This window comes from Lampetra fluviatilis, chromosome 54, assembly GCF_964198595.1.
Source record: "Lampetra fluviatilis chromosome 54, kcLamFluv1.1, whole genome shotgun sequence".
Classification (NCBI taxonomy): domain Eukaryota; kingdom Metazoa; phylum Chordata; class Hyperoartia; order Petromyzontiformes; family Petromyzontidae; genus Lampetra; species Lampetra fluviatilis.
In genome coordinates this window covers 6,618,058-6,643,918 of record NC_136328.1, presented here as the reverse complement: position 1 = coordinate 6,643,918, position 25,861 = coordinate 6,618,058, and the positions used below count along the sequence as shown (strand labels likewise).

The window sequence follows — 25,861 nt, the reverse complement described above, 5'->3', positions numbered from 1 at the left end:
TAGGAGCTCGTTCCGTTAACCTCTGCACCGCTTGCCGCTGCTCTGCACGAGGAATTGTCGATGCGGCCGTTCTCCCTCCTCCGCTGCCCCCCATTGCGTGGAGTTCCCTTTCGCCCAGCCGTCCGTGCTGTTGACTCCCCGCCCCTGCGGTTGTGCCACACGAGGAATTCACGTTGCGTTTGCCACCGAGTGGGAGGTCGCTATTTCTCCTCTGCCAGCCACGCAGCTTTGGATCTGCGCGCGGCGTCTTAACGGATGCAGGTCAGGTTTTTAGACCCCCGTATGAATCCGCGCTGTGTAGCGCCTATCGTATCGATCTTGAGGGGCCTTTGTCCACCGTATAATATTGCGTCGGTGCTCGACACACAACAATTCCTGCCTGCCTCTCGCGGGCGCGTGCTCACTCGCTCGCCCTCTCTCTCTCTCGCAGCACGCACGCGCTCGCGGTCCTTTGTTAGGAGCTGACCTTGGATGTGGCCTCATAATGGGCGAGATAAACGCGGGCACATTTCGCCAGAGTTGTCTCGTTCAAAGAGTGGGTGGTGGTGGGGTGGGGCGGTGGGTGGGTGGTGGAGCGGAGACTTGGTGGGGTGTGGCGTGTCGTGGGTGGGTGTTGCGGATGCTGCTGCTGGTGGTGGTGGCGGTGGCGTGGGTGGCGGTAGAGATGGGCCATGCATGTCCTGCAGCTTGCTAATTATCATCACGTGCACTGGCAGAAATGTAGGGTCAAGGGTAACAAGCTGCGCATGTGTGTGTGTATTTCATATTTTTTTTAACCGATGCCTATCTAAGGTTGAAAGCATTCATGCATGAGCTCCGTCCGTCTGTCCATCTGTCCATCTTGTCCTTGATAACTCTCGTGACAATAATCCACACAACTTCATTGTGAAGTCGTGTTGCTGGTAGGGGCTTGCCCAACGCCGTGAGACGTAAATCAAGCACAAACAAGGAATGCTCGCGAATATCCAAATGCATTGTGACAGGCCCTCCCCCCACCCATCAGCTTGTGATCTACACATGATATAATTAAACACTACCAAGGACATACACGTGTTTTAAAGCGTTGTATAATCCATGCGCATGCGTGGTTTTTCTTGTTTTTTGGGGAATATAAAGCGAACCTGGGGGCTGTGTGTGTATGTATGTACGTGCTTGCGTTTGTGTGTGTACCTTTGTTGGAGGGGAGCGGCGGTGCAGCGGGAATCAAACTTGGGTTCGTAGGGTAGTGCGCTAAACACCGCACCGCCGCTGCACACAAGCACCGATACAGAACCCCGTTGCATCATTCGGGTGCCTCTGTGTGTCTCGAAGCACACAAGTTGTCAGTCGATCCCAGTCACTCACGCCTACACCAACAGTTAGATACGGGCTCTAGGTTAGGGCGGCTGCGCTACGAAACCGGCTATGACCCGAGTTCGATTCCCGCTCAAGGCCAACACCTGTGACGATTATCTGAACAGTTCGTTGGCCTCCCTTAGGTCGACTCGACCGCCAATGAGTACCCGGCGCTGTGTGTAAACATCACCACTGGGGAGACAAAAGCGTGGTGTTGGCCACCCAACCCTTCGTGTGCCGTGCCGGCCTTCATAGGTGCTCGCTAACAGCACTTGCCCCAACAGTCTGTTAAGGCTACACGGTGGCGGGGGATCTTTGTTTTGGGTCTGTCCCGTGACCTCCTTGCCAGCGATCCTTCCACACTTCACGAGACGGCTTCAAAGTTCACCTAGCCCAGCACAGGCTCTGTGGTGACGTCACCGCCACTTAGTGGCGAATGGCGGTCTGGGTATTCGAGTTGTGTGGGCGGGTGCGGTGGTGTTAGTGGGAAGTGGTGCTGCGTGCTGTGCTTTGCAATTGAACCGAGTGACCTGCGTTCGATACCCAACAGCTAACATCAGTGGCGGGGGGGCCTGGGCCTCCTCCCCTAAGTCAACTCAGCCTTAAATGAGTACCTGGTGCGGTGGATAAACATCAGCATGAGAGAGACGAAGGCGTGGTGTTGTTAACCAACACCGCCTCATCGTGTGGCGTGCCAGCCTTAATAGGCGCTCGCAAACAGCGCATGTCCCTCCAGTCTGAAGGTTACACAAGGGGGATCTTTGTCCTTTGTTTTTGTATGTGAACGTGTGTCTGTACGTTAGCACGTGTCTGTGCGTAACCAACCCGTTTGATGAAAACCCTCGGCTCATCCGATAAAGAACCCCCCCCCCCCGCCTTATCCCATGCAGCGATACAAGACAAAGCCAAAGATCCCCCCGTTTAGTCTTAACAAACTCTTGGGGCAAGTGCTGTTTGCAAGCAGCACCTATGAAGGCCGGCATGGCACACCTTTGTCTTCCCAGCGGCGATGTTTACACACTGTACCGGGTACTCGTTTGAAGCCGAGTCGACCTAGGCGAGGCCCAGGACCGGTTGAGATAATCGTCACTGTTTTTTTTTTGTCGTAAGCGGGAATCGAACTCGGGTCGCCCGGTTCGTAGCGAATTGCGCTAACCCACTGCACCGCCGTTCCACACAAGCGCCGATACCGGACCGTTGGATCATTTAGGTGGCTCTGTGTGACTCGTAGCGCACAAGTTGTCAGTCGCTCCAAGTCACTCACTCCTATAACCATCCTTAGATACGAGCTTATAGTTTAACTCAAAGCTGCACAATACATAACTCAAAAGAATAAGTCGTGTCGCTGCAGAGAATGTAAGTAATAGAAAACGTAAAATGCAGACTTGCCTCCATTTTCATATACATTTTTTCAACTTAGAAAGTCGAATTAAAAAACATTTGTTTCAGTTCCTCCATCTATTGAATGTAGTCAATCTCCGCTCGTTGTCATAATAGCCGTGTCGTCAGTAAATCGTAGGGCACTTTTTGTTTCTGCTTCGCTCGAGGAAATCGTCTTTTAGTGAACGCGAATAATTTAGCACTTTGTTATTTTTACGCCGGCTCGGATTTTAATCGCGACCGACGAGCGATCGAAGTCTGTCCCCGCCCGTCGAGCAGCAGCAGCAGCAGCGGCCGCTCCAGATTTGTAATGGACGAACAAACTCCAAAAGTTTAAATTTTAACCCCGTTATCAACTGTCCGCCGTGTGACCCCTGCTAAGGGGGCAACACTCGCGCGTGTGTGTGTGCGCGCGCGTGTGTGTGTGTGCATGTGTGTGCGTGTGTGTGCGCGTGCGTGTGCGTGCGTGTGTGCGTGCGCGTGTGTGTGCGTGCGCGTGTGTGTGTGCGCGCGTGTGCGCGTGTGTGTGCGTGCGCGTGTGTGTGCGCGTGCGCGTGTGCGCGTGTGTGTGCGTGCGCGTGTGTGCGCGTGCGCGTGTGTGTGCGTGCGCGTGTGTGTGCGCGTGCGCGTGTGTGCTCGTGCGCATTTGGTGCAGCGAAAATTGGTCCGCTCGCGAAAAAATACAAATTGCAAAGTCGCCTCCTTAAACAACGGTAACAACAGAAAGCACCCCCAGTGACAAACCAAACGGGGTACGGAATACTCGGCCGCCACTCCCGTGGATTATCCGACTGCTTGCGCCAACTGCGCGTTTCTGTCTAGGGAGGCGTTTCATTAATGAATTGAAGCCGAATGGTAGCCGTCACGGCAAAAGCACGGTTGGGTATATTTGGGTATTAATTCTAGATTTTAAGCTTTCGTGACTGCAAGGATTCATACTCTTAGGTTTTTTCGGTAAAGTCACGTAGGTAAAAAATAAAATTAATGAAAGTAGAATAAAAAATCACGACGTTTCGGAGGCAACACAAGCTTCCGTCTTCAGGTGGAATCGTGCTGTGACGGTTCCAAGTAAGTTCTTTACTTGATACAGCAATCGTGCTGTGACGGTTCAACTTGAAGACGGAAGCTTGTGTTGCCTCCGAAACGTCGTGATTTTTATTTTATTTTTATTTAACTTTTATTAATTTTAATTTTATTTTTTACCTACGTGACTTTACCGAAAAAACCTAAGAGTATATTCGGGTACATGTTTTTTGTTGTTGTGTGTTTTCATATCTTCCTCCCAAAGTTACGTCGAGCAAGTCCCTAATTGCAACACAATCGTGAAAGTTTCGTGTATATTGGCCCTCATATAGAGTGCCCTCCCGCGCCCCCCTCTCCCCACCTCGCTAAATGGACCAGCGTTAATGCTTAAACGCTTTCGACCTCGGTTGGAAAGCGTTAACAACCGGTAAACACAGAAAAAACGTTGCGTACGCGCAATGATTCATGTTTATTATTTGCGTAACGATTAACGACAAAATCGGGTGGGATTTACCCCCCCGCCGCACCCCCAGAACCCAGCTTTGTCTTTCTCGCATTATTGCAACCGCACCACCGGCGGAATGGCATGAGAGGAAGAATCCCTTCGGAAATCTGACAGAGCGGTGGGGGGGGGGGGGGTCCCCCCATGTGTCGAAACAACTGGCAGGGCAGGAATTTCTAGCAGGGACATCTCCCACCAAGAATATCATTCAAGTAGCTTTAAACAAATATTTTTTTTACGCAATAGGGGGCGCACTTTTCCGCACTCTGATATGCGTTCGATGATGGTCGAATCAATAATTACATCGAACGAAAATGTTGGCACGTGTTATTTTTCTAATATCTTGACATTTTTTCTCTCTCTCTAATTATTGTTGTTTTATTATTATATTCTTTATCCCTGCTTCCAATTTTTTTTCCGTTTGCTCTGTCGGCGTTGCGTCGTCACGGGATGGAGAATCCATATTCTTGGTTCTTTCGGTAAAGTCACGTAGAAGGGAAATAATACATAAATAAAAATAAAACGTAATGAGATAAAATTCTCACGACGTTTCGGCCGCAACGCAAGCAGCGTTGTGGCCAAGCAGCGTTGTGGCCGAAACGTCGTGAGAATTGTATTTTATAATTTTTTATTTTTATTATTTTATTATTTCCCTTCTACGTGACTTTACCGAAAGAACCAAGAAGATGAATCCATGCAGTCACGAAAGCTTTAAATCGAAATGGAGAATCCATTCGGAAATCTCGCAGAGCAAACTTTTCGCGTCGGACAACGGCCCAGTGCAGCGGACGTCCCACAGAGCGACCTCCTGAGATTTCTTCACGTGACCTCTGGGCCGCAGAGTAGAGGGCAGGCAGCACTTTCCCCCACCCGCTCTGCACATGAGATCGTCAAGACGACACGCTCCAACCCATATAGCCGAACCGAGTGCAAAACTCTAATTGTAACATGATGGGGTGCGAGTCATGGGTGACCCAGCTTAGACCATCATCCTGCTGCACCTGACGACCTGGTTTAACCGCTTCGGTTGGGCAGCCGAACCCCGGATCCAAACTCCGGATCCGAGCCCTGGATCTTAACCCCCGGATTCGAACCACGGTTTCGAACCCTGGATCCGATAACTGGATCCGAACTCCGGATCCAAATGCCGGAACCAAACCCCGGATCCTGACCCAGGATCTCGTCGGTTTGGCTCGGCGTCTCTGACCCCAGAGCGACGCGTCCACCTCGGTTTCACGTCACGCGTGCGAGATTCAATTATTGACACTCTGTGCAGAGCATTTGCAAAGCGCGCATGCAAACGGTGTGCAAATGTGACGGACGGTTTGAAAGGTGTAGACCAAATAAGATGGAATGTACGAGCGAGACATCGTGGACTAACCATCGACACCACCCCACGTCACCTCGCTTCCTGGTTTTTCGCTCGCCACACTCCGCTCTGGAATTCCCTCTCTCCACCGTCTCTCGTCTCCCCACGTTCTTAGGATGATTATCCGTGATGGAGGGTTTTGTTTGTTGTTGGGTTAAATCGCGCGAATATACATGCATCGTTAAACCCGCCACCACCCGACAGTATTAGTAAGGTTTGTCACGTTAACGAAACGTGCCAATTCGTTACTAGTACAGCACACCAGGTGGGTCTTGGAGTGTACAACCACGACATTTACGATGGTAGTGCGACGTTTCGCCAGCTAATTACAACCAGCCTCATCAGGCTACAGCCAGAGCTGTCAATAACAATTACCTCGCTCACGTCACGGACACCACGAGCAGAACTCCGTCCCTTACAACTCTGGCATTGCCGTTTGTTGCCGGCCGCCTGCCGTTTTGGGCCAACTGCGCTCAGGAACCGTGTTAGTAAAAAAACTAAAACGTATCTCCATGACTCGTAGTGGATTATAACACGACAATAATAATGATCTTAATGACAATCACCGTGAACAACGCTTCGTCAGTCTGCTGCTGGATGACGGCCTCCCCCACGCCGTGTGGTTTGACCGTGCTTCACCACGTTGGTCGGCGTGCGGGTTCGGTGAAGGGGTTAATGTTCGGGGACCGGTTCGCCTATCGCTCGCCACTGATATTAGCCGTGGCCGGCAGTCGAACGGGGGGAGGGGAGGGGAGGGGGGCGGTCGCCGGATGTAGAACCTGGTTGGCTTAACCCGGCTGCGCCACCGCCTCCACCCTCTCGGACGGTAACGTACCTGAACTTCTCATTAATATTCATATTTCTCGTTACAATTAGGTTGCCCGCGACCGACTTGGTAAAAACACGCGATTTTAACACGACAGAGGCATTCCTCCCTATCGCTGTGCGGGCTGTTGGGGGCAAGCGCTGTTCGCGAGCGCCCCGGTTCAAAGACCAGCACGTCGCACGAGGGGGCGGCGTGGCCAACGCTGCACCCGGACGCTTTTGTCTCCCCGGCCGTCCACGTTTTCACAAATCGCGCCGAGTGCTCAAGTCGGCGGAGGGGAGCGTCGCGATCGGTTCAGATAATCGCCGCCGATGTCGGCCGTGTTGAGCGGGAATCGAACACGGGCCGTCGGGTGTTGCGCTGATCGCCGCGCCCCCCCCCCGCTCCCATTTGCGCCTCCCCGGCACGCACGACATGTCGTGTGCTTGCCCCACATCTGCGTGTTGCGGCGTTTCCGAAGTGGCGGCGCGCGTTCGTTGTTTGCGTGGCAGTGCGTGCGTGCGTGTCGTCGCTGTTTGGCGAGAGCCGTTACTGGAGCGTGCATGGCTACGTGGCATCGGAGCGCGCACGCGCTTGCATGTCCGTCCAGTCACGTCGCTAACTAGGGGCGCCACGGTGGAGAGATGTTAACTAGCTCGCCTGGTATACAGGAGGGCGTGGGATGGTACCCGCACCTGACGTCTGCTGTTTTTTTGGAGTTTGCGTGTCTTTCTCTCCTCATCATGATCACGGTGGCTAGGAGATGTTAACTACCTCGCCTGGTATACAGGAGGGCGTGGATTCGATCCTGACCCCGACGCCTGCTATAAATTTGGAGTTTGCATGTCCTCTCTCCCCGTTGTCACGTGGATTTTTTCCAGGTCCTCCGGTTTTTAACTCCACATTTAGAATAAACGTCACGCGTTCAGACCATTTTGCTGCTATAAATTTCCACGTGATGATGAGAACACCTCGTTGAGCTGCTATCATTTGTAATTGCAAAGGTTGCTTCTGAAAAAGAGTCGAAAAGCTCTGTAGTGGGCCTGACCCGGTAAAATAAAAATTAACAAAAATTAAAAATCTCAAATTAGATTGTTGGTCGGTTATTCTGATCGCTATATATATAGCTCATTGGGCCTTACCTGGTAAAAGAAAAAATATAGTTTAACACTTACGCAGCCGTGTTGTGCCACGGACGGTGGTCGCGCCCGCAGCCAAAGCGGCGTTGCTGCGATTGCCGCTTTGGTGGCGGTGCAGAAGCGCAAGCGGCAAACGAAGACTCGACTCAATGCGTTCGGCAATCATTAGAAATAATCTGTAACATGGCCATCTTCTTGGTTCTTTCGGTAAAGTCACGTAGAAGGGAAATAATAAAATAATAAAAATACAACATAATAAAATAATTCTCACGACGTTTCGGCCACAACGCAAGCAGCCGTCCTCAGGTGAAGAGCAGGGCTGTCGGAAAGACAGCGTCTGAATTCAGAATTCAGACAGCTACGCGTTGTGGCCTAAACGTCGTGACAATTATTTTATCATGTTTAATTTTTATTATTTTATTATTTCCCTTCTACGTGACTTTACCGAAAGAACCAGGAAGATGAATCCCTCCAGTCACGAAAGCTTTAAATCGAAATTTAACATGGCCATCGTTTAGGGCAACGCTCCTTCGTGTGCTCTGAAGGAGTGGGGGGTGGGGGGGGGGGGGGTCATTTCCCTCCTGAAACGTCGCCGGTGATTATATATACGGCAAGGTTTCGGAGTACTTGGGCTCAGAATACGCGGACCTGCTCGTACGTGACCCCCCCCCCCCTCCCGCCATCACGCGAACGTGGATTCGACGGCGTGGGACCGTATCGCCCACGCAAGAAACGAGTCCAAACAAATCTGTAGTGTTAATAATCTCGTGTTAATAATAATAATAATATCGTGTTCTATCTGACATGGATGCTACCCATGATTAGTGAATCGTTTACTTTACAGTACTGTACTTTCCTAAACATTTACGTACATATACATTAAAATATATACATTTTATATAAACTCTTCCATTGCATATCAACACTCGTATAGTAATATATAGTCATGTAGTAGTATATAGTGATGTAGTAGTATATAGTAATGTAGAAGTGTATAGTAATGTATATAACTACCATATTCTTAGGTTTTTTTAGGTAAAATCACGTAGGTAAAAAATTAAAATGAATAAAAGTAAAATAAAAATAAAAATCACGACGTTTCGGAGGCAACACAAGCATCCGTCTTCAGGTGGAACAGTCACAGCACGATAGCTGTATCAAGTGCTGTGACTGTTCCACCTGAAGACGGAAGCTTGTGTTGCCTCCGAAACGTCGTGATTTTTATTTTACTTTTATTAATTTTAATTTTTACCTACGTGACTTTTCCGAAAAAACCTAAGAATATGAATCCTTGCAGTCACGAAAGCTTCAAATCTAGAATATATAACTACCGTATCGTGTCGAACTTTAAAAGTCTTGTTTAGCACGTTTTGTGTTCGTTTGTTGTTGTTGTCGTGGATGGACACGACTCTTGTCTCATCGTTACGAATGTGTTCTTTGTTCGGAACAGGAGAGCCTCTCCGAGTCTCAAGACTCCTTTTCCGGAGGGCCCTGCCACCTCGGGATGCTTGGCGTGGTTCCGTGAATGAGCGTTTGGCTTCATGAGGACGGGGAGGAGAGCGGAGGAGCCCGAGAAACCCCCACCAAGCTTGCGAGGAGGTAAGCCTTCGAGAATGCTTCCTCGCAGACTGATTGCATCCGCGGACGGACTCAGCCCAGCGGGGTGGTCCCATCGTTGGTCGCCACGGATGGCTAGGAGATGTTCACTACCTCGCCTGGTATACAGGAGGACGTCGGTTCGATCCCGACCCTGACGCCTGCTGCTGTATATTTGGGGTTTGCGTGTGTCTCTCTCTCATCATCATCACGGTGGCTAGGAGATGTTAACTACCTCGCCTGGTATACAGGAGTACGTCGGTTCGATCCCGACCCTGACGCCTGCTGCTGTATATTTGGGGTTTGCATGTCTCTCTCTCTCTCATCATCATCACGGTGGCTAGGAGATGTTAACTACCTCGCCTGGTATACAGGAGGACGTGGGTTCGATCCCGACCCTGACGCCTGCTGTATATTTGGAGTTTGCGGTGTCTCTCTCCCCGTGGTCACGTGGATTTTTCTTCTGGTCCCTGCAGTTTTTCCCTAGAATCAACATCACGCGTTTAGAGTGTTTGGCTGATATTAATTTTGTTCGACATGGTAAGCCACTTTTGTGGTTTTCGCCGGGCGCTCCGTCACGTCACGTTCAATTTGGCGCGTGTGTCACATCATCGTCGTTGTCGCCATCGTCGCCATCGCCATCATCATCATCACCACCACCGTCATCAGCCATCAGCTGTAGTCAACCCACTGCTGGACGAAGGCCTCCCAAACTCGCCGTCCCCTTCCTTAACCTCCTTCCGTTCGTCTCTCAAAGCCTCACCTCCACCCCCCTTCCTCTTCCTTCCCCTCTCTTCTCCACTCCGTCCAGTCCCTCCCCTACTGCCCTTCCGTGACCCCCCCCCCCCCCCCCCGTGTACCTGTTCCTCGGCCCTTGCACACCCCGTCATCTCATTCTACCGGACATCAGTGCAATAGAGCTTCGTAGCTCATCGGATTCCTCCAGTGTGTCAATAAATATTCCGATGCTGTCATTTGTGGCCGTGTCGCTTCTCAAAAAGAGCCATATGGCTCAGTGGCCCTTAGCTGGTCAAATAAAAAAAAAATTTGTTTTAGTTTTTTGTGCCGCCATCTCCTAGCAACCTCACCGCCCTCGCCGCCTCGATCTGACAACATCCCCCGGCAAGCACCGGCGGGTCGCCCCAACCCATCCACGCGTGCTTACCAGGCTCGAGACGGCTTAGCTTGCGAGATCCGGCTAGACTAGATTGCGTTCGTCATTGGTGGGGGGGGGGGGCGGGGGTGGCAGGTTGGGTGATTTTGTCGTAGGCAACTGACCGATTCTTCGAGTTTTTGGGTTTTTTGTAAGTAATGGGACGCCCATTCGAAGGAAAACTAAGCGCAGGGCTGGTAACAAATAAGATTTATAACGCTCGGCAGAGGTGCGCAAAGGTCACCTTTGTCTCGGGGTCGCTTTTCGCCCGTGTTATTAATCTTCGATGCCGCCGCCGCCGCCGCAGTTGTTGGGGTAATGGTTCGCGTGCTGCACACGCAACCCAGAGGTCGCCGGTGCGGTTCGATCTCTCGGCGGCGGCGGCACGGGCGGCACGGGTGGCCGTGGCAGTTGAATTTCGCCGCCGATGCAAGTTTCTCAAATCGCCCCCACACGCGCCCCCCTCGCCAGTTTCAAAATGGGCACGCCACGGTTAAGTTGATGGGCGGGGTCACGTGCGGTGGGGTCAAGTGCGGGCGCAGCTCCCCCCCACGTTGTGTGTGGCAGGCGTGGAAGAGTAGGCCAAAATAGCCTTGTTAAGAGATGCTCTCTAAAGCTCTCCCCTCCCCCCCCATCTCGGAGTGGAGGAGATGCCTTCCACCCGCAGCCGCCTAAGCGAGCCATTGCAGGGCCCGCACGCTCACCTTGTTAGTATCGTGCATCGAGTGATCAGTTGACAGAATTGAAACATCGTAACAACAATCCCCGGAGCGACGGCGATGACGACGCCGATGACGATGACGACGACGACGTTGATATAGCTTGCGGCCGTGCGCAAGACCCACGAGCCAATGAGATGGTGCCGGGGCGTGGCCCTTCTAGTCCGCACTTCTTGGGTGCAGCTTGAGAAAGTGCGGCGGTGACGGAGTGGGAGGGGGGGGAGAGCTCGCGCGCTGGGAGCTCCCGCGCTGGGAGCTCCCGTTAATAGGTGGCCATTTCACGAAGGGGGCTCAGGAATGTGGGCGTGGGTATGCAACCCGCGACCCACCACCCCCACCCCTCCCGCGTCTTTAGTTCGGAATTAAGAAAAATTTCCCGAAAACCACCCAAAATATTCATAACGTCGATAATTAATGTCCGTGGAACATTTGTTTCACGCCACAAACGTCTGTGTGTGTGTGTGCTTGAAAAAATAACCGGTAAAAAAAAAAATTAGAAATTCCTTCTAAAAATGCCGTGCTGTGATGCAAAGCGTGAGAACACAAAGGAATATTCCGTCGATGGGGTCTCCTGGGAGGTGCGTTTAATAAACCCGATACGCGACTGCAGTAACTCAAGACTCTTATTTTTTTTCCCTTTTGGAAAATTCTCCAAAGTTAACTCGGGGCGTAATTTTATATGTTGAAGTTTACGGGACTTTGGTGTTTAACTCTTGTAACGCACACGCCATTGTGTAGTGAGTTGAATGCAAAGTTAATTGGTAATGTGTGTATGTGTGTGTGCGCGCGTGTGTGTGGAGCTGGGGGTGATAGTGTGGTAGGGTGTGCTGTGGAGGAGCGGTAGTGCAGCGGTTAGCGCACTACGCTACGAACCCGCCTATGGCCCAAGTTAGATTCCCGCTCACGGCCAACACCAGTGGCTATGATCTCAACTAGTCCTGGCACTCCCCTAGGTTGATTCGGCCTCAAATGAGTACCTGGTGCGGCGTGTAAACATCACCAGCGGGGAGACAAAGGCGGCCGGGCGTCGTGCTGGCCACCGACCCCCTCGTGTGCAGCGTCACTCTTCATGCGTGTACGGTATGTAGGTGGAACTTCTTTCACACCATACGTAAGCCAATCTTGCTAATTGCTAATCGTGAGGTGCTCGCTGAACAGCACTTGCCCCAAAAGTCTGTTAAGGCTATACGGGGGGGGGGGGGTGGGGGTGTTGGTCTTGTTTTGAGACCTTCAATATTTCTAAGCGTTGACTCTCTTCAGAAGACCACGACACACAACAGGGGTTGTTATCGGCTGCTGCTGGGGGGGTGGGGCGGCTACGCCGTTGTGGGGAGCAGAGGGCAGCCCGTCAACTTCTCGCGTCGTCCTGTGCTCCTACGCTGCCACGTCTACGCCGACCACCACCACCACCACCACAGACCCGCGTTGTGGGGTGGGTAAACAATTGGGAAGAGGTTGGTGCACCGCCACGCTCCAAACCCACGGATAACATCGGTGGCGAGTGATATCTGAACCAGCTATGAGCACACCCCCTAACTCCCCCTCCCCCCCCCCCATATATGATATAAGCACACTGCGGATATAAGCACAGCTGGCTGTGATCACATCCAGCATTTGCCGCGTGTGTCGCGTCGACCGCCATCGGGGCTGTGAACCCGGCGACCCGAGTTCGGCTCCCGGCCCCTCGCCCCTCCGCCCAACCCACAATTTGAGAGCGGTCGCAGCGCACCGCTCATCCAGCAGTGGATTTGAGAATCTTTTTTGCGATGGACGTGTTATAGGCGCACGTTCATTGCAGCAGCAGCAACAAAAAACTAAAATAAAAACCTCAACTAAAACCCACACGCGGCCACTCAACCTTTTGGCCGACGGATCGCGACGGTCGATATCCCGCTGCTGAAATAATTTACAGTCCCCTGCGCTCGGCGCTTTGTTTGCGCTCGCCACGACTTTTTCTTTTTTGTTGCGCACGTTCCAGTCTCCCGTTTTTCTTATTTCAGCTTTGCTCCCAGGTTGCCTGTGCCAAAGAGAGAAAGAACGCTTTCAGTCGGCTCTCCTACGTACGTACTTTGAACTTCGTTCGCACCGTACGTAGCCAACCGTGCTCATCGGAGGTGCGGGGGAAGGACAACAAACTATGGGTCTCTGTGTGAGTCTATGGGTCTCTGTGTGAGTCTATGGGTCTCTGTGTGAGTCTATGGGTCTCTGTGTGAGTCTACGGGTCTCTGTGTGAGTCTATGGGTCTCTGTGTGAGTCTATGGGTCTCTGTGTGAGTCTATGGGTCTCTGTGTGAGTCTATGGGTCTCTGTGTGAGTCTATGGGTCTCTGTGCGAGTTTATGTGGCGCTGTGTGAGTCTATGTGTCTCTGTGCGAGTCTATGGGTCTCTGTGCGAGTCTATGTGCCTCTGTGTGAGTCGATGTGTCACTGTGTGAGTCTGTGGGTCTCTGTGTGAGTCTATGGGTCTCTGTGTGAGTCTATGGGTCTCTGTGTGAGTCTATGGGTCTCTGTGTGAGTCTATGGGTCTCTGGGTGAGTCTATGGGTCTCCGTGTGAGTCTATGGGTCTCCGTGTGAGTCTATGGGTCTCTGTGTGAGTCTATGGGTCTCTGTGTGAGTCTATGGGTCTCTGTGTGAGTCTATGGGTCTCTGTGTGAGTCTATGGGTCTCTGTGTGAATCTATGGGTCTCTGTGTGAGTCTATGGGTCTCTGTGTTAGTCTATGGATCTCTGTGTGAGTCTGTGTCTCTGTGTGAGTCTATGGGTCTCTGTGTGAGTCTATGGGTCTCTGTGTGAGTCTATGGGTCTCTGTGCGAGTTTATGTGGCGCTGTGTGAGTCTATGGGTCTCTGTGCGAGTCTATGGGTCTCTGTGCGAGTCTGTGCCTCTGTGTGAGTCGATGTGTCACTGTGTGAGTCTGTGGGTCTCTGTGTGAGTCTATGGGTCTCTGTGTGAGTCTATGGGTCTCTGTGTGAGTCTATGGGTCTCTGTGTGAGTCTATGGGTCTCTGTGTGAGTCTATGCGTCTCCGTGTGAGTCTATGGGTCTCTGTGTGAGTCTATGTATGTATGTTGAACTTATTTCGCACAGTACGTAGCCATCCATGCTCATCAGAGGTGGCGGCTGTCTCTGGCTTGAAACTAAAAACAAAACTATTAAAGTTTTTTGTGGCTTATGTCGTGTCAATGTAGACTGTGTCGTACACCCACCTCCACCCACGCGGTGGGCAAAAGGTGCCAATGACTGACTACTTCAGCACCGCCCGTTGTGTTGGAGAGCCAAACCCGCATCGTTTACGATTGAGTTGACGACGTCTTGCTGGCGACAACAACAACAACAACAGCCGGCATCCTCGTGCAATGGACAGAAGTCTCAGGACCCTTTTCAGGAGGGTCCTGCCAAGTTTACGCAGTGGGGGGGGGGGGGGGTGATGTCGCTACGGGTGGTCACACTTGAGTAAATTTGCGGGTACATTTTGCGGCCTTTGGGATGTATATGGACCGGCGGCAGTTTTGTCGCGCTTGCTGTGCGCGATGCGTTCATGGGGGAGCGCCAGTGCACCGGTGAGCGCTACGCTGCGCTACGAACCACCCGGTGACCCGAGTTCGATTCCCGCTCGCGGCCGGCAAATACCGGCGACAGCCATAATCTCAACCGCTCCTGGGGGCCCCCCCCTCCCCCAGGTCGACTCGGCCTCAAACGAGTACCTGGTGCGAAGTGTAAAAACCAGTATATATACGGGGTTGGATCTCTTGGAATTTTTCATTTACTTGATGCAGCAATCGTGCTGTGACGGTTCCACCTGAAGACGGAAGCTTGTGTTGCCTCCGAAACGTCGTGATTTTTATTTAATTTTACTTTTATTAATTTTAATTAAAACAAATGTTACCGACGTGACTTTACCGAAAAAACCCAAGAATATGAATCCTTGCAGTCACGAAAGCTTCAAATCTAGAATGTAAAAACATCGCCACTGGGGAGACCTGACGCGGCCGGGCGTGGTGCTGTCCGCCCACCACCATCTCCCCACCCTCGTCACGTGCCAAGTGCCGGCCTTTGTAGGTGCTTGCCACTCGCTCGCATCGCTTGCCCCCAACAGTCTGATGAGGCTACACGGGGGGGAGGGGGGGGGTTCGTAGCGGCCACGTGGCCAATCGGTCACCTAGCCCCTCTTGCCCGTCGTCGTCGGGCAGGGGGGAGGGGGGGGGTGCTGGGCATTCGTAAAACGGGAAATGCCTGACTCGCAACGTTTTCTTCTTTTTTTTGCGTCACCCTCTTTGTAACCACCCCAACGCCACTTATCTCTTGCGAAACGCGAGGATGGTTGGGGACCGATGCGCGCCCTCCCTCCCTCCTCCTCCTCTTCGTCCTCGTCCTCCTCGTCAGCCGGGGCTATAAATCAAGACGAGCGATCGCGGTGTCACCTTTGACGACGAGCGCAAAGGAAAACATTCCGGCGCCCGCCCGCAACTCACCCCCCCCCTCCGCCCTCCTCCGTCCTGAAATCCTAAACGCTTCCACACATTAGTGCTGTTAGAAACGTAGTCGTTTGTGCAATGTTGCCTGTGAGTGAGCGAGCGAGCGAGCGAGCCGAGAAATAAGTTGTGACGCCGACAGACGGACATAGATACAGATGGAGAGAACGTGCGTGTACACACACGTGCACACACGCACACGCACACGCGCACACACACACACATGCACACACGCACACACGCACACCCACGCAACGCACAAGCCTCGTCAGTAATTGCCAACTATCTTCTCTCTGCCACTCACACCCCCCCCTCTCTCTCCACCACCCTCCTGCACTCTTGCTCCTCCTCCTCCACCTCCTCCACCTCCCCCCTCCGCCTCGGGGTTAAAATGGCTGGTGGGCCATTGTGGTGTCTGCGTTATTAAAGGAAGTAGGGGGGGTGTGGGTAGTGGTGGTGGTTGTGGGGGGGGGGCTTTGCTTGGCCAATGTGGTTTAAACACGAGTACACACACACAAAATCCCACCCCCCCATTGTTTGTTGGCACTCACTGAAAGCTGGGGTCCCATAATTAGCCACTGACCGGTTGCCGGGTAACAGGCGGAGATAATTAGAATCTTGCTGACGGGTGCGTTGGGGTTGGCCTGCCATGGATTGGCAAGACCCGACGTTCGCGTGTGTGTGTGTGGACATAACTTGCCTCCCACCCACCCACCCACCCCTTGCCGTCTTCCAACACACCGCGTGCGTTCACGCACCACACCGCAGCTGCTTCCCCACCCATCCACCCGCACCGCCACGACCACCACCACCCCGTCTCTCTTTAACTCTCTCCCGGTTCTCTGCGCTCTCTCGAACGGCTCTCCCCCCGTCGCCGGATTTGCCGGCGAAGGAGACGAAGTTGGGAGGAAGGGCGCCGCTTGTTCCGAATCAAGAATGCGTGTTCGTCCGTCATGAAGTTTAGGCAACTTTTCCCGTCTTTCTTTTTTCTTCTTCAAAATGGAATCTTGCCACGCGCTGTGTTTTTTTTTTCACGGCAGCTTCGCGATCGCAACCGTCTGTGATTGGCCGGCATCTTTTAATATACACCAGGTCTCCCCTCCCCCCCCACCCATATCTCCCAATATTCCACTATCTCCCCATGTCAACATCTATAACTATCTCCCCATATAAACATCTCTCAATATCTCCCCATGTCCACATCTCTCACCATGCCTTTGCATCTTTCCTGATATCTCTCGCGGTGTCTGGATTTGTCTCCTCCCCAACCCCCACCACCATTGATCCCCTCACCATCCGTGACCCCCACTCACCCACTCACCGTGACCCCCACTCACCCGCTCACCGTGACCCCCACTCACCAACTCTCGCCCTGTTTCACCCCCTCGCCCTCCTTCTCGCACCACCTCACCCTTGCACCCCCCCTCCCCACCTCTCCCTCGTCTTGCCCTCTAACCCCCCCCCCCCGTCATCTCTCACCCATCTCTCTTACGTGTCTGACCCTCTCTCTATCTCCCTCCCCCGCCCTGCCCTCCCATCATCTCTCACCCTCACTGCCCACCCACTCCCCCCCCCCCCGCTCACCCCTGCTCTCCTCCACCCATGTAGCGACGTACGCGTTGGCGTTGGCTTCGTCTCGTTTTAAATTTTTTCCTTCTCTTTTTATATATTTTTTTTATCGTTTTGTTTTCTGCCGGTTCACCCCCCCCCCCCCCCAGCAGCCACCTCGACGCTTCCCCCCCCCCCTTTCTCCCGTTCCGAGCACGCCCGGGGAACTGTCGGGGCGTGCATCCCGGCCCTAATTGAATGTAAATGTGCGTGCGTGGTTTGATTTTCTGGTTGGGCCAGCTTCTTGGTGGGGAGGTGTGAACGCGTCTCAGACGGAGGCGATGCCTCGCCGGACGATGCAAATTTGCGAGGTCTGTTTGGCACCGCTGCCGAAACGGCCACGTGGGTGATTGTCTCTTGCCCCCCCCCCCCCCCCGATTCTTCTCCTGTCCACCGAGGTATCTTGAGGCACACGATCTCCTCCAGACTGTCGCGGGTGGCCAGTCGTGTTAGCGAGCTCCTATCGTCGCGCCGTGCAGTGTGGCTAGCTTCCGCTCCGGCAGGGTCCTGCCCGCACAGCCAAGACCAGGCCTAGCCCCAACCCCCCATCACTACCCCAACCCCCATCACTACCCCAACCCCCATCACTACCCCAACCCCCATCACTACCCCAACCCCTATCACAACCCCTATCACTACCCCTATCACTACCCCTATCACTACCCTAACCCCTATCACTATCTCAACCCCTATCACTACCCCAACCCCCATCGCTACCCAAACCTCATCACTACCCCAAACCCTCCTTAACCACTCCCGCCTGTTCTCGTAACTGTCACCATCACGACACCACCGCTTTTAACAACAGCGACGACAACCCCACTCGTGATCTCAACCCCACTCACCACACGTACAATTTTGTAGTTGCTTGTAAAGCAAGTAAGGGGTGGGGGGCGTGAGCACCCAGCTCCAGCGGGGGGGGGCTCCCTTGGCCCCCCCCGGCGCAGACGCTCGTTACACGCTGCGCCCGGGTGCAGACGTTCGTTACACGCTGCGCCCGGGTGCAGACGCTCGTTACACGCTGCGCCCGGGTGCAGACGCTCGTTACACGCTGCGCCCGGGTGCAGACGTTCGTTACACGCTGCGCCCGGGTGCAGACGCTCGTTACACGCTGCGCCCGGGTGCAGACGTTCGTTACACGCTGCGCCCGGGTGCAGACGTTCGTTACACGCTGCGCCCGGGTGCAGACGTTCGTTACACGCTGCGCCCGGGTGCTCGCGGTTTCTTCATCGGCGGCGCCATCCTCGGGGAGACTTCTGCGTAACCGGACGCGAGAAATTCCGGGCACGGCCTACGAACGTTGCGCAGAGAAGCGGAGGCGGCTGGGAGACGGTTTCCCGTGGGAGGCCTTGCGCAGGGCCGAGTTGACCACGCAGAGGGGGTCTGGGTAAGGATGGGTTCGGGTATCCGCGTAATTTTACAGCGCTTGGTTGATCGGCTCCTGCAATGAGGGCTTCAGCCGCGCCCTCGCCGGGGTCACGGGGGTTGTTTGACCATACTTCACCACGCTGGTCAGTCGGGAGTTGGTGAAGGGAAGGAGGGAGAAGGGGGGAGAGCGCGTTGGGGGGGGCAGCCCATGACCGGTTGGGATATCACTCGCCACTGATGTTGGCCGTTGCCGGGAATCGAATTCAGGTCGCCGGGTTCATCGTGCGGTGCGCTCACCAAGATGCCAGTGTTTGTTGGTGTCCTCCCGCAGCGAGCGTGTAAATATGAAAGCACACAAGGCCACTGACATAAGCACTCGCGCTCGCGCGCGCAGATTTGATAATGTTCGTGCCCTCTCTGTTCATACGAAGTGGAAGATATTCCGCGTAGTCTAACGGCTTTTTGAAACATCATTATCAATCAGCCATGATCACTCCACTGTTAGATGAAGGCCTTCCCAAGTCGTGGCTATATCTCACGGTCCTGCGATGTAACAAAGACAAAGATCCCCCGTGTAGCCTTAATAGACTGTAGCAGCAAGTGCCGTGGGCGAGCTGCACCTATGAAGGCCGGCACGGCACACGAGGCGGGTGGGTGGCCAGCACCACGTCCGTCCGCCTTTGTCTCGTCTGTGGCGATGTTTACTACACACTGCACCAGGTTCTCATTTGGGGCCGAGTCGATCTAGGGGAGGAGGCCCAGGACCGGTTCAGATAATCACCACCGGTGTTGGTGGCCGTGAGCGGGAATCGAACCCGGCTCGCCGGGTTCGTAGCGCGACGTGTAGCGCCACCCGCTCACCACCGCTCACCACCGCTCGCCACCGCTCGCCACCGCTCGCCACCGCTCGCCACCGCTCACCACGCTGCGATGTAACAATCCATCGAGCACCGGCTGATGTTGTCACTGACCCCTCCGTGGTGTGGACCTCCCCTCGATCAGCTAAGCAGGAGTTGAGCCTGGCTCGTGCTTGGATGGGTGACCATGCACAACAGGCTGTTATCAGCTCTGGGGGGGCTACGTGGTGGTGGGCAGCAGAGGGCGTCAGTGAAGCACAATACATTGTTGTGCTGTACCTCTGTGCCCCCTCCCCCCACGACTATGTTTGTTGCATTCGGCCTCCTGCGGCGTGGTGAAGTATGGTCAAATAATCATATAATTCCCATGACCCCCAATGCTGATTGGGGGAAGCTGTCATGCAGCAGTTGATTGACAGCGGGTGAAGTCACTTCCTAGCCCACGGCAAACATCAGTGGTGAGTTACATCCCTACCGGGTCCTGTGCCTCCCCTACCCAACCTTCACCTACCCCACCTTCACAAACCCGCACGGACCAGTGTGGTGAAGTAGGGACAAGAAGAACAACTCCGGAGACCCGACTCAGCGTTTTGGGGGAGGCATGCACACAGAAGCGGATTGACACTGAGAAAAATTAACATTTACAACACAACGTTACTTTAACATTGCGCGTGCGTGCGTACGCGCGCTTGATGCCGCTGTAAAGTTTAGCAACACACTCGTCGGCGGAACGCGCAAGGCCGTTGAGAATCGTGGCGATTCTTTGGGTGATCGCTGGATCGGCGGCGGACGGTTTGGCTCGAACGGGGACCGTACGCGCGCGTAGCAAGGCCGTACGCGGATTGTCACGAATGAAAGGGCGCGTTGAAAGTAGGTCATTGCGGTTTAGCGGGCTCCTATCCTCCTACTCCTCCTCCTCCTCCTCGGTGTCTGGGCCACACACGCTGGGCAGTGCTTATTCAAGGTCGCCCGCACAGCGGTGGCCTCCAATGGTGGGTGGGTGTGTGGGTGGGTGGGTGGGTGTGACGGTGGGTGGGTGGGTTAGGTCTGTGGGTGGGTGGCAGGGGGTCCGGACACCACTCCCCCACCCCCCCCCCCCCAGCATGTTCAGATACGGTTAAGAGGGACGCCCACGACATTTTGGACACAATGTGACATTTTGTGAATCCGTGGTTTTTTTTCCCTCCGTTTGACGAAGCGACGTAAACGCCGATGGTGCCGACGAGGGAACGTTTGCGTACACGGGAGCGCACCAGCAGGAGTCCGTAGGCCTCCCGCTGGCTTTCCAGACCTATATAGCACACTATTTAAATTGACTATCTTTTTTTATTTTGCCAGGTGAGGCCCACTGAGCTATGTAGCTTTTTTTCAGAAGTGACACGACCACTGTAAATGATAGCTCAACAAAAGTGGTGTATCATCGTGTGGACATTTATAGCAGACAAATACTGTGGAGGGAAAAAAATCGGAGGACCCAGAGAAAAATCCACCATACCACGGGGAGAGAAATAGGGCAAACTCCGAAATAAAAACAGGCGTCAGGTTCCGGATCGAACCCACGGCCGCCCTATTTACCAGGCGAGGTAGATAACATCTTGCCACCACAGCGCCCGACAGCGAGCAGACACGTCCACGCGTTTCCCCATAATGCTCGACAACTACGGCTGATGAGTTCCTACACAAATAGTCGGCTCAGTCTTGAGTTGGTAGCCTGGCCGAGCGGGCTAATTATAACTAAACTAAGCTATTTTTATTTTGTTGGGTCTTTACATAAAGTCGCGTAGATAGGTTCAAAGAAAATAACAAAAAAAACTACGACGTTTCGATAGCTACACAAGCAATTCGAACCTATCTACGTGATTTTACCGAAAGACCCAAGATTATTTATTCCTGCAGTCACGAAAGCTTTAAGTCAAGATTTTAACAATTTTATTTTAATCAGGGTAAGACCCACTGAGCGACATCGCTGATTTTCAGAAGCGACCTGGCCTCAAATGATTGCCCAACGAAGTGGCTTACCACCACGTGGAAATTTATAGCAGCCAAATACTCAACATGCATGTTTCTAAATGGACCCGGAAAAAATCCACGCGACCACGGGGGGGAGAGAGACACCGCAAATTCCAAAGATGGAGTCGTCGGGGTCGGTATCGAACCCACGACCTCCGCTGTACCGGGACGAGGTAGTTAACGTCTCGCCACCGCGGGCGCCCCCGGAATGCAGCACTTGACGTCGTTCCGCAGTGGAAAAACAACCGGGGCTGGCTCGGGGTGAACCCATCGCGGCTCGGTCGTCCGCCGGTCAAGGGGTGACCGGCGCGTGACCCCTCTGAGCCACCCGGCCACCTGAGTCGGGTTTGCGGAGGGAGGGTGGGCGATGTGGTTTTAATTGTTCCCGTTTTGTCTTCGTCAGAGCGAACGCCGTGTGTGTGTGTTTGCTCACGCGCGCGTTTGTCTGTGTGTGTGTGTGCGTGGGGAGCTGGGCTACGAACACGGCGATCCGAGTTCGATCCCCGCTCACGGCCACCAAACACCTATGACGATTATCTGAACCGGTCCTGGGCCTCCCCTAGGTCGGCTAAGCCTCAAATCAATCGCTGGCGGAGGTGTGTAGTAAACATCGCTACTGGGGAGATGAAGGCGGCCGGGCGTGGTGCTGGCCACCCACCCCCTCGTGTGCCGGCCTGCGTAGGTGCCACTCGCTAACAGCGCTTGCCCCAACAGTCTGTTCAGGCTTCGAGGGTTTTTTTTTTTAGTCTTTGCGTGTTTGTGTGTTCACATTGACAACCAGAGACACGGGACCACCACCCTTGGGGGGGGGGGGGGAGTCTAGAAGAAAGGAGTCAATCTCAGCTGCCACTCACAATGTATGTTTTGATTCTGGTCCAAGAGTGTGTTTGTTTATGTGTGCAGCGGCAGTGCGGTGGTTAATGCACTCGGAGTCCCGGCCACCCGAGTTCGATTCTTGCTCTCACGGCCAACACCAGTGGCGGATTATCTCGATAGCACCGGTCCTGGGCCTTGCCTAGGTCGACTCGGCCTCAAATGAGTGCCTGGTGCGGTGTGTAGACATCGCCACTGGGAAGACAAAGGCGGCCGGGCGTGGTGCTGGCCACCCGCCCCCATGCCGGCCTTCATAGGTGCTACTCGCTAATAGCCCTTGCCCCAACAGTCTGTTCAGGCGACAGGGGGGTCTTTGTTCACTCGTTATTATTTATATACACGTATATCTGTATATATATGGCTAAGTGGTAGGGCAAGCATAACTTTGCAAGTTCAAATCCTGTTTGAGCGTCAACTTGGCCCATCATCTCCCTGGGATCTATAAATTGAGTACCACTTTGTGGGGAAGTCAACAGTGGTACTGCTGTGGAGATACTCACCCCTGCCCATAGGAATGTGGAATTTCCACAACTGGATAGGAGGGGGGGGATGAGCTTGACCTCTCTGAAGTGTTGAGTGATATCAAAAGCAGTCCTGGTGGTGCCTCATTTCACTGTCGTGCTTTGACCAGCATGGTGAAGTATGGTCAAACAACTGCTATTGCCAATATGGCGTAGGGCATCGTATTCTTCTTATTAAACAGTACCAACGACTTGATACACGAGTCAAGGATGTAATGCGTGGGGAAATAAAGTAACAGGGACGGGAGAAGACAAAGAAATGGGGGAATGATAGGAAGGAGAATGTCAAAGGAACGTTGAAACGTGAGCACCGGGCGAGGAGAGGGAGGAGGAGAAGGAGGAGGCTGCTACGTCAGGGCCTCTGCTGCTGCTTCTGCTGCTGCTGCTGCTGCACGGAGGAGCGGAGTCTGTTTTCACAGTGGGCGGGGAGAGGGGGAGGAGTTCAGAGTGGGGGTGGCCACACAGAAGTCGTGTGATTGACAGGAGACTTGAGCTGATTTAGACACGTGAACCTCATGGCGGAACCCCGGGGTCACATAAGCCCCCGGCTCTCGCATAAACTGCCTTGCGACGTCATTTTACGTCTGTTGAAGGCGAGCTCTACACGATGCGCTAATCAAAGATTAAAAGTTTTGTTTCTTCTGCCAGGTGGGTCGCCGCGTTTATGTGCGCGGTGGGACGGAGTTGCCAAAAATAAGTAAATTAATTACGTATATAGATAATAATAATACTAAAGGGTCAATTGTGCTTGTCCAAACCGAAGCAAAAAAAAAGAAGTGATTTGTTCAACCCATTGTGCGCCGTGGCCCAGATTCGACAAGTCCGATGACGAGCCATCCAGACATTGTAAAAACCCCCGTCTCACCGTAATAATACCGTCCCAGGTCTCCACTTGCATGGGAGAAGATGACTCCCAGTGGCCTCAGCTGATTAAATAAAGATCATTAATCACTGGCGGCGGGGGTGGAGTGACGGGGTCAGACGGGGCGGGGGGGGGTTAATCTTGCACGAGTCACAAGGCTGACACCGCACGACTCGGAGACTTGGTGTCTTCTTCTAGATTTGAAGCTTTCGTGACTGCAAGAATTCATTGCTCTTAGGCTTTTTCGGTAAAGTCACGTAGGTAAAATTAACCCGTAAAAACAAAGTTTTTCACTATAAATCCTTTATATGCGTGGCGGCTAGAGTCCTCTCGTCCTCTGGCTTGAGATGGCTTCCACCTATGGGTCAGATGATTGCCTGCCACCATTAAGCAATTGGTAATTAAATATAATTAATTTTTTCCTAAAAAGTGTAAAATTTTGGGGAAAAAATTTCACGAAATCACGCACAACGAGTCTGTGTGCAAAATGTCAGCTCGATTGGATCACGCGAAGTGGGTTAAAAAACGACAGAAAGATTTGCACGGTCGTAAGCGCGCAAGCAAGTGAACTTAATATAAAGGATTAAAAAAAATGAAAATAAAATTACTAGAAGTAATAATAGAAATAAAAAAATAAACGACACGTCATCTTCTTGGTTCTTTCGGTAAAGTCACGTAGAGGGGAAGTAATAAAATAATAAAAATAAAACATAATAAAATAATTCTCACCTGAGGACGGCTGCTTTCGTTGTGGCCGAAACGTCGTGAGAATTATTTTATTATGTTAAATTTTTCTTATTTTATTACTTCCCTTCTACGTGACTTTACCGAAAGAACCAAGAAGATGAATCCCTGCAGTCAAGAAAGCTTTAAATCGAAACGACACGTCGTGATTTATTATTTTATTTTTATTATTTCTTCTATTAATTCTAGATGTGAAGCTTTCGTGACTGCAAGGATTCATACTCTTCGTTTTTTCGGTAAAGTCACGTAGGAAAATTTTTTAATAAAAATTAAATAATAAAAATCACGACGTTTCGGAGGCAACACAAGTCTCCGTCATCAGGTGGGACCGTCACAGCCAGATTTGCTGTATTACTTCTATTAATTAAACTTTTTTGCCTACGTGACTTTTCTGAAAAGCCTAAGAGTTTGGCGTCTTCTCTCCGCCCGTAGAGAGAACGTCTCCTCGTTGTTTACCCGTTCGCCCTCCGCCCCCCCCCCCACTTTTTTATATTCACGGCTTGGGCCTCTGAAAATGGGACAGTGTGCGGGAGCGCACACCCCGCGTGTGTCTTTTGTCTGGAGCGCATTACGAGCAACACAGCTGCGTTTCATAACCGCGCGCAACTGTCCTCCCTCCGTTCGGGGCGATCGTCGAGAAATGGAGGTGGTGGTGTTGGGGGGGGGAGCGCGGCTGGGTGCGGTAGCCGCGCTGGCGGATATGGTCGTTGTCTTATTCTTGGTTCTTTCGGGAAAGTCGCGTAGAAGGGAAATAATAAAATAATAATAAAGCAATTTAATTCTCACGAAGTTTCGATTCGCAACACAAGCAGTCGTCATCACGCATTTCCTCCGTGGTCTGCGGCGAAATAGCAAATTACATTTAAGTGCGAGATGATAATTAATGTTTGTCGCGCCCGCAACGGTTTTCCACGCGTGGCGAGCGGACTCGTCGCCGAGAGAGCGGCACAACAAGTTTTAATAAACAATAAATCTCTTAACGATGTACGGTACGTTGAACTTCTTTCGCGCCGTGCGTAGCCAACCGTGCCAATCGGAGGCTCGTGATGTTGACGAAGCGTTTGCTGCCCGCGTCGTTCTCGCCAAGGAGCTGCGCGTGCACGCACGCCGGGCAGGGTCTGCGGTGAGGGCAGAGTCGGTGGTGAGCGATCCTGCCATCTGGTTTTCTGAAATTTCGGTCAATTTGTGGACCATGACGCCTGCTGCTTCGCCTACCCCCGCCGAGCTCTCGTTCGACGATCCTCACGGGAACTTTATTGACGCCCGCCGTGAAACGGACGGCACGTAACGTTTTTTTCGGTTGGCACGCGCGTGCGCCCGCACCCACCTCCCTTCCCCCGTCACTTCCCCCCCACCCCCGCCGTATTAACCAGCGCTGGCCGCTGGGTTAGAACCGCCAAGCCCCCCTAGCAACAAGTGGCGAACGCCCACCGGCCGTCCGTCGCGACGTTCCTGTCGCTCTCGTTATCATTGATGAAGTCTCCCGCGGGTCGACGACAACAACAACAACAACAAACAACAACAACAAA

The 25,861-nt window shown here is 53.0% G+C and overlaps 1 protein-coding gene across 1 annotated transcript in view; it reads left to right on the top strand.

Annotated features, from left to right (window-relative positions):
* LOC144949666 (uncharacterized) overlaps positions 1 to 25,861 on the top strand; it is a 191,117-nt gene that overhangs the window by 66,075 nt on the left and 99,181 nt on the right. The window contains exon 2 of the mRNA XM_078879658.1: positions 9,004 to 9,152. The gene's annotated coding sequence lies outside the window, so the exon portion shown is untranslated. The remainder of the gene's footprint in view (positions 1 to 9,003; positions 9,153 to 25,861) is intronic.